This window comes from Eptatretus burgeri, chromosome 5, assembly GCF_056783735.1.
Source record: "Eptatretus burgeri isolate ZD-2024b chromosome 5, Ebu_testis_v1, whole genome shotgun sequence".
Classification (NCBI taxonomy): domain Eukaryota; kingdom Metazoa; phylum Chordata; class Myxini; order Myxiniformes; family Myxinidae; genus Eptatretus; species Eptatretus burgeri.
Genome location: NC_140965.1, coordinates 10,643,572 through 10,653,457, shown reverse-complemented (window position 1 = coordinate 10,653,457; position 9,886 = coordinate 10,643,572).

Genomic DNA, 9,886 nt, shown 5'->3' with positions numbered 1-9,886 from the left:
TCTAAACTCCCATACTAGTGTCTTGCAGGCAGGTGATGCATAAATGTGTCTGTCGTCCCTCAGATAGACGTTAAACTGAGCGTCCTATCTGCCCGCATTTGTTGGTTGTCAGGGTTGACAGCATGGCCTCGACTCTGGAGGTACGCACACTCACCTCTAAGCTGTCTATCCTGGGTTTGAATCCCGACTCAGCTATGAGCTGTCATCTCGGTGTTTCACAGACAGGGTGATTCATCAATCAGAGATGGACGTTAAACTCGGCGTCTCGTCTGCCGGCATTGTTGGTGAATGTTAAAGTTCTCACAACGTCTTTCGCGAAGAGTGGCCAAGCTATCACCAGGACCCTGGGCAAATTCCAAACCCTTGCTCTAACCAACAGAGGGCACTGTTTCAGCGGCACAGCTGCACCTCCAGCAAATGATGCTACTCAGCCACATGCTGAATATGAAAGAAGCCAAAGACACCAGACATGAAGGGCAGAAAGCGAAAGTTGGTGGTGGAGAAGGTGGTCGATGAAGAACAGAAAAGATGAAAATGAAGAGCTGGGGGTTTAATGTGTCAAATAAAGGTCACAATTGGGCCGCAATGATGTCGTAGGCACACTTTAAAGCCAGGCCTGGAGAAATCACATATGCGCCCCTAAGATATGTTTGTTATCAACAATCCAAAAAGAGTCCACATATAAATTCACGGTCAGAAACACCTGACAGGACATGGAATATATCATTCATGCATGAAGACTGATTTAAATACCTTTATTGGCCAAAGGTCAATGCGGCCTAGCAAGTCAAGACGGTTCAGATTCTTTAGTCTATGGAGGACAAGATAAGCAGAGAATGCCTAAACGATGTCGGGTTTCCTTTAACTTTCTTACAGTTTAGTGTTAAACAGTAGTATAGCGACTGTTTATAAAGGTAATCATACGTTTGACAGAATTAACTGAATAGTTTGTGGTTATAAATATTTTACTTCCGGTAGGTGTGCCCACCAAACGCCATGATAAGCTATTTATGGACCTCAACACGGGGTTGGAGGTTGGCCAAATCGGAGACCCCCTTCGGAGGGGGTATAGGAGGGTGTGTAGCAAAGACAGCCCACAAGATGGATCTTTCACACAACCGTTTTTAATCACGTCTCGTGCTCCACTCACTCTCGGTTCTGCCTCGTAAGTTCCGGCTCATCATGCATTCATTAATATTCATGCAACTCCCAATCCTACATATTCCTTTTTTCATGAAAATAACAACTAGTAATGAAAACCCCCCAACAAAAAAAGATAGTACGCATGTCATGCAAGATAACATGTCACATGACAACGTCCTTGGTCCAATCAGGGGTTCGATGATATCTCGCCCCACGACGAACACTGGGGTAAAAACTTGTTGAGGCATTTGTTGGACAGAGCTAAGTGTCCTATAGTCCTCAGAACCTGTCGTACTTCCAGCAGAAAGTCCATTTGAGGTCTCAATTGCAGGTGCGAGATGGAATTGCATTCCACACTTTCCCATCAGAGAGTCTGTAGGAAGCAGGACCTCTCTGTTCACTGATCTTGAGGGGTTGGGTAAACTTGTTCTGTCCTTTCTGGTGAAGTCCAGGTTTCCGAACTCGCACGAAAGAACCACATTGGAAGGTGGAAGGTTTTGCTCCCCGATGCTTGTCTGTGTATCGTTTAGACTTCTCTTGTTTCTCTTGAACACAGCATCTCACATCCTCGAGTCTTGCAGCAGTTACACTGATTTGACGATCCCCAATGTGCAACTTGGTGTGCAATGTACTGGTCCATGTAGAAGTTCAGCAGGGGTCTGATGAGTTGTTGCATATCTTGTAGCTCGATACATTTGCAAGAAATCGGGTAGGAATTATTTCCAGGGCCTCCCTTCTAGATTTGCAGGATGTAAACAGTCCTTAAACACTGTTGAATCGTTCTATCTCCCCGTTGGCTTGTGGGTAATATATAGAACTACGGCAGTGTTTGATGTTTTTTTCCTGCAGGAATGTTTCAAACTCACTTGAAACAAACTGAGATCCATTGGCAGAGATAAGTTCCCATGGATTTCCTTCATGACTGAATACTGTAGTCAGGAACTTGATAACTGTAGCAGATGTTACTTGGGACGTAAAGGCTACTTCTGGCCATTTGCTGAAGTAATCAATTAAGGTAATGGCATAGCGAAAGTCCATTTGGCCGTTATCAAGTGATCCCACTATTATCAATGGCAAGCTTTTCCCAAGCAGCATTAGGGAGCGGAACTGGTTGCAAAGGTGGAACCCGAGTGACAGCTGTTTTATCATGCATTTGGCAAGTAAAACACGACTTGATGGCAACTTCCACGTGGGAGTCCATCCCTGGCCACCAGTAGAGGTCACGCAGCCTTTGTTAAGTTCTTACAATACCTTGATGCATATCATGGGCAAGCTGGATTAACTAGGGTTGAAGTTCTGTCGGCACTGTCACACGGCGAGTGCCCCGAATCAAGTAATCCTCCTGTACAGCCAGTTCATTCTGAATGTGAAAGTACGGAAGTACATTTGGGCCAATGCCCTTCGCAGTGCAAGGCCATCCTCTGGAAACATCCTAGCGTCTTCTGCGGAAGAGGGCATCTCTTGCAAGTTTCCTTGAATTGTTCCACAGGTACAGCAGCGCAGTCACCAGACACTAAAGTCACCATTTCTACATCCGGTTCATGATAAGGCTCTGTCATGGGGAGTGGTAACCGCGATAAACAGTCTGCAGTCACATTTTGATGGCCAGGTTTGTACACAATTTCATAGTTAAATGACAGTAAGCGTGCAGATCAACGTGCAATTCTCAGTCCAGCTCGACCAAGACCTTTCACAGACAGTAGTGTGGTCAGTGGTCAGTGGACTGTGGTCTGTATGCAGGATAAATTTCTGATTCCACAGGCAAGTAGGCCATTTCTCAGTTGCCCAGACACAGGCGAGTGCTTCCTTCTCCACTGCAGACTACTTGTGGTTGCATTCTGTGTGTGTTCGTGAGGCAAATGCTATTGTTTCCTCTGTAGAGTCCTCATGAAGTTGAGTGAGCACTGATCCAAGTCAATAATCAGACACATCTGTGGTCACAATGGTGGTCAGAGTCGGGTCAAACAAAGCAAGTGCTGGGCTGTCAGCAATCAATGTTATTACCCTTTCAAATTGAGTGTGTGCAGCCTCGGTCCAGGAGAAGTCAGCATCCTTGCGCAGTAAGGTACGGAGTAGCCCCACGACTGTTGCATAATTTGGAATGAATTTGGAGTGCCAAGAAGTCAAACTCAGAAAAGAATGCAGAGCAGATGCATCCATTGGGGGTGGTGCTTCTGTTATTGCCACCACATGTTCGGTGTTTGGGCTCATGTCCTTTTCTGAGATCATGTGACCCAGAAAAGAAAGTTCAACCTTCCTGAAATGACATTTATCATCATGCAATTTTAAGCCTGCTTGATAAATACGATTCAAAACGGCTTGAAGGACGTTCCTCATCTTTCCCAGGAGACACACAATAAAATAATTTCGGTAACACTGGACGCCCTCTTGGCCAGCTAAGATCTGTGACACCATAGCTGGAATGCACTGGGAGCAGAAGCAAAACCATAAAGAACACGGCAAAAACAGAAAAGTCCCTTGTGTTTTATGAAAGCTGTAAGGTCTCTACTTTCATCATGTAAAGGCACCTGATGGTCTGCACTCTGAAGATCAAGAGTGGAGAACATTCTCGCTCCCCGAAGTTCTGCGAATACCTCCTCAATATGTGGGAGTGGATGGCTGTCCATTACAATTGCCTTATTGGGTTCACGAAGATCCACGAACAGTCATATACCTCCTGTTTTCTTATGCGTAACAACAATAGGTTACTTCCCCCATTCGGAAGAGTCAATTCTCTCAATGATACCCGCTTCGTCAAGCATTTTCACTTCTTGCGAGACAACATCACGGAGCACCACATCTGGCCTTATCTTCACTCTGTGTACAAATCCTTTTTGCATAGCCTAGAATTCTCGCGACGTTAGGATTAGATGTCTGCCAAACTGATGTTTGATGCACAGAGGTACTTAGCAGTAAGCACTGATACAGGAGTAACACATCCATTAAAAATATTCAGTCCGAGAGCAGTGAAGAGGTCCATGCTGAGTATAGGTGTTCTAGAAGGCACAATGAAGAAATCAACAGGCACAGAACACATGGTTGTGTCGAACCTGTACTTGAAGACAACCAACTACCAGTGATCGTTTATTTTTTTTTAGGTAAGTCACCAAGTGTAATTTTGATTCTGTAAGAAATGTATTCTTGAAATGCTCCAGGTAGATGGACTCTGGAAGTATGGAAACGACTGAACCTGTGTCCACCAGCAATTTATTTGAGCATGCCCGTCCAACAGGTGTGCAAAAACGAACATCACAAAATAGGTTCCCTTCAATTTGTTCAGAGCTTTGTGTGTTTATCCTTAAAATGGTGACGTCTGGCACGGTCACTTCCTACACTTGGTATTTGTTGTCTTTACTGCGACGTACTTCAGCAAAATGTCCACTTTTTGCCACACTGCCTGCAATTTACATCTTTTGCAGGACATCTGGGGTAACTGGCTAAGTGCATTGCAGACCCACAATGATAACAAGTTCTCTCTTGGCGTACCTGTCGAGCTTGTGAAAATTTTGGGTTTGCAGGTTCATTTGATGTGTCCCTGTGGATGGAGTCGCGTCTGTATTGCCCTGCTCCGGTACGCGCTGGTATTGTACTTACATCCCGAAAGGACGTTGACGTGCCGCAGGTAATTGCTTTTGCTTCCACCACGGCCGATTCGATTTGAACCCGCCATTATGAGGGCTTTCTACGGTGTAAGCTCCGGTTCCAAAAGCAACCGTTTACGTTTCCGAGCTGTAAGGGTTTTTCCACGAGCTGATCTCGTATCATTTCATCAGAGAGGTCACTAAACTCACAATTAGCCGCAGTCTCACGTAAAGCAGCAACGGACTGAGCAGTGGATTCATCTGGCCTCTGTGCTCATTGACGAAACTTATATCGCTTGAAAACAACGTTCACCTTCGGCATGAGAAAAGGCTGTTAATGCACCGACAGCAGCAGAGTACGTGTCCCCATAAACTGGGAGAGTATAGAATAAACGCTGCCCTTCAGTTCCTCGGCAGTGTATAAGCAATGCGCACACTTCCGCCCATCAGAAAGTGCGTCGTCATTTACCGCCAGCATGAAGTTCTCGAACACGCGCATCCACGAGGCAAAAGGTATCGAAGCAGGCCCGTTGCTAGAGGGGGGCATTTGGGTGCAATGCCCCCCATGGCGCATCTGGTGCCCCCCCCACTTGTCAGGTCAGGTCAGGTATGGGAGCATGTGCCAGAACAGCGCGTCGCTGCGTCCACTTTCCGCCGGTACTCCAGGGGCCTCCGTCTGGCCATCCCCCAGGCAGATGCCAGGCCCATCCCCATCTCCTTGAGATGATGGTCAACCTGCTGCAACCATGAGGCACGTGGTCGGCCCACTGGCCTCCTCCACTCATGAGACTCCCTCGCTGAGAGAATCTGGTGAGCAGGATCAGCGTCAGGAAAACGAGCCACATGTCCATACAGCCGCAACTGACGCTCACGGACTATGCAGGTAACAAATCTCATCCGAGTCTCTCTCAGCAACCGCTCGTTGGACACAAAATCCGACCAGCGATAGCCAAGGATTCTCCGAAGAGACCTGGTACCAAAGGAATTAAGTCTCCGTCTCAGATCCTTGGTCAGAGTCCAAGTCTCGCACCCATAGAGCAAGACTGGAAGTACCAAGGACCTGAAGACTCGGACTTTCGTCCTTCCGCACAGGTACCAGCAGTGCCACACCCCATGATCCAGTGAATCCATGACTCCCCAGGCCCGACCCAGACGTCTATTGACCTCTGACTCGCAGCCAGCAGAGACATGAATATCACTGCCAAGGTAAGTGAATCTCTCCACGACATCAACATCCTCACCACAAACAGACACAGGCAGGACAGCAGCATCAAAGATGTCACCGAAAGCCTGGATCTTAGTTTTGACCCAAGAAACCCGTAATCCCAACGGCTCCGACTCCTCATTCAGCACCTCGAGGGCCCCCAAGAGGATGTCGAAAGTCTCCGCAAAGATGACTGCATCATCTGCAAAATCAAGGTCCGAGATCTTGACATTCCCAAACGATGCACCGCAACTTTATCTCACCGACATCCTCCCTAAAATCCAGTCCATACAAGTGCTGAAAAGTGTGGGGGCAAGTACACATCCCTGACGAACTCCAGTAACAACTGGAAATAAGTCAGACATGGTACCACCACACTCCACAGCACTCTCAGTACCAGAGTAGAGTTCAGACATCAGATCGATCAGTTTTGGTGGCACCCCACGAAGGCCAAGAATCCTCCAGAGGACATCCCGATTCACTGAATCGAACGCTTTACAGAGATCAACATAGGCTGCAAGCAGCCCCTGCCGAAACTCTCGTCTGCGTTCGGTGAGGACAAGAAGTGCAAGGATACGGTCAATCGTTGACCTCTTTGGTGTAAAGCCTGACTGCTCTGGACGCTCGTGCTCAAGCAGATGGTGGCGAACCCTATCAAGAATTATCCGAGCAAAGACCTTGCCCGGCACTGAGAGCAGCGTCACCCCTCGGTAGTTGTTGCAGTCTTGGCGATCACCCTTCCCTTTCCAGAGAGGGACAACAAGGCCCCTCTTCCAGTCAGTTGGGATGATGCCTGTGTTCCAGGCAGAGCACAAAACTGCATGCAACGACACGAGTGCAGCATTTCCACCAGCCTTGAGAAGTTCAGCATGGATGCCACAGATCCCTGGAGCTTTGCCCCGTTTCAACTGGTTCACCGCAGCCCGTGTTTCCACAAGCGAAGGTGGACCACAGTTGATTCGAGGGTCAGCAACAGGGATTGTAACACCCTTGACATCCAACTCGACAGCTGGGGGATCAGCCTGGTACAATCGCTCAAAGTAACCGGCCCAGCGGGCCTTCACTTCAGACTCCTCTGGCAAGAGCCTGTAAGTGGGACGAGAATCACCTGTCACAGGTGATGCTCTACCCCCTCACAGATTCCTCGCACATAGGCCTCCTTGTCCACCCTCAGTGCACGTACAGTTTTACGCCTCAGCTCCCTGAACAGCTCAGCTCTGCCATTCAGCCTGGCCCTGCGACTCTGGTCAATGGTATCCAGTGTCCCTTGAGAGACAAAATTCTTCTTTGCCCTGCGGTAAGCTCCAAGGCATCCACTGGCAACATCGAGGACGGTGGTCTTGAAGGCGCTCCACAACTCTTCAGGACCCCCCAAAGCACCCAGACCCCCCAAGTGTCCACTCAGCCTGTTTATCAAACTCCTCAGCTACTCTCTCATCCCTGAGCTTGGCAACATCCAGCCTAGGCTGGGATGGTACCATTCTCCCGGATTTAAGGTGCAGCTTTAGAGTTGCTACAACAAGCCTGTGGTCAGTATTGAGGAACTGAGCATTCCGGTAGACCCTGCAGTTCTTGATCATCCTCCAATGACCGTCAATGAGGACATGGTCAATCTCCTTTGCCACACCGCCAGCGTTGGAATACCAAGTCCAGCGATGAGCTTGTGGGCGCTGAAACCATGAACCAGCCACCCTAAGTCCATGACTTCTTGCAAAGTCAAGGAACTTAGTGCTATTCTGGTTCATAGTTCCTGACCCATGGGGACCAACACACACCTCATAACCATCCCTATCAGTTCCAGTCGATGCATTGAAATCCCCCAAGACTAGAAGTGTATCTCGTCTGGGGCACTGATCAACCACAGACTCGAGCGTGGCGTAGAATGCATCCTTCACGGTGAGATCACTCGCCTCAGTCGGAGCATAAACAGAGACCAGGGAAATGACACCTAAGGAGTGACGAATCCTTAATCTCATAATACGCTTGTTGACCGAGTATCTAATAGTGTTTTCCAGTCGGATTTACCAGAATGCCCCCCCCCCCCCAATTCCCTTCCTGGCATGTGGTCGCCACGACGCCCTGTTACCCATACAAAGGTTTAAAAAAAAAAATACACAGGAATGGGGATTTTGAAAAAAAATCCACTTTACTGGGGTCATTCAAGTGAGGTTTGTGTTTTTTAAACCCAGGTGGTGAAAACTGGGCTCGACCCATTAGTGCCAACCCTGACTACAGGAGTAACAAGAAGGCTGGAATCTGGGACATTTCAGAAGACACATAGGACAGGTTCCATCAATCATCCGGAAAAATAGACAGAAAGATGAGTAGGTGAGAGGAAGAGCAGAGCGTGGAGGCGACTCCTGATTCACTGGATACAGACAGGCGGGCCCATGTCAGATCCAAGTCAAGTGAAGGACAAGATGGGTGGGGTAATGGGAGATATTGCGAGTGTCAGTGTGGAGATGGAATGCTGTGTGAAGTTGTTGGAACCACTGGGTTCAACCGTTCTCGTGTGGCTCTCTGTCCTAGGACTCTCGCGCAAGCTCACTCATCAAACAGTGACTCATGCTGGCGCAGGCGTTTAACGGTTTGTTCAAGGTGGCACCTGTTCAGGGTAGAGACACAGTGCATGCATTTGACAGCTTGTTCAGGGTACAAATTCTTCCAGACACAGCATAGCTTGTCCCAGCTCAGCATGAACAGGTAGCTTTCCTCCAGGTGAGACCTCCAGTGCACACAAACAGCCAGGCAGCTTTATTTTGATGAGGCCCCCAGCCCACACTGACAGCAGTGAACCGGGCTGCGTCTTGACTTTAATTCCTCCCGCACCAAGTGTGGCTTTGAGGGGGCAGAGGTCGCCAACCACTCTCTGACCTCATGTGGGCCATCCTTATTGGCCCATGCTCATGATGGTGTTGAAGTTGTGGAGGTGTTTCTTGGAAACAATGTTCTTTGTAGGCACTGGATTTCTCGGAAGAAAATGTTAGCTGGCGCTGGGTTTCTCGGAAGATGATTTTGCTTGTGGGAGTGCTGAGCTTCTCAGAAGACGATGTTCTTTTTTGGCACTGGGTTTCTCAGAAGACAATGTTCTTTTTCGGCTCTGTATTTATCAGATGATATTCTTTGTCGTGGGGGGGGGGGGCGGATCAAAAAAAATTAAAGGGCAGAGGAGCTCCTTGTGAGCCAATGGCCATCCAAATCTACTACCCAACTGTGTCTGCAGACATCCTCCTTCGGTTATTTTTTTTTTGGGTTGGTGGCAGGATTTGCACTTCGTCCACCGTAAACTCTTCACTCTGTAAAACACAATAAAAAAGCAAAGAAAATTGAAAACCCACTCCGTGGGAGTACTTCCTGTGCAGCTGCCCTTCACAGGGGACCTCTCCGGATAACAGGATTGGGGCAAAGCCTTCGGGACCCCTACTCTTTGAAAATAGGAGGCAAACCATGGGGGTAACCTTCCCTTGTCAGATTGTGGTGGTTTGTGTCGGGTGGTGCTGAGGTGTCGTCCACCAGACGGCGGTCTCCTTGGGTTAACCTGAGGCGGTCCCTTCGGGTGGGTGTCTGGAATGTCCTATCCCTAAGAGAGGATGATCACCTGTCTCTGTTTTCATCTGAGTTCAAGCGTTTGGCCATCGGTATTGCGGCACTCTCTGAGGTTCGGAGACCGGATTGTGGCGAGATCATGGCAGGTGGTTACACCTACTATTGGTCTGGTTGTTCTGATGGTTTCCATGCCCAAGGAATTGCTGTAGTTGTGTCCAATAAGCTGACTCCAATGATAATTGAGGTAACACCGGTCAGAAAACAACATGTTGCTTGTCGTCGCTGTGTTTCTCTAGAGTACATAGCCCCCCCCCCCACCCCACTCATCCCCACAAGCTGAGCAGTTTACGTTTTGTATCCCACCGATAGGCAGGATCTGCTTCCTGACCTGAACCAGAATCGAATCGGCTTG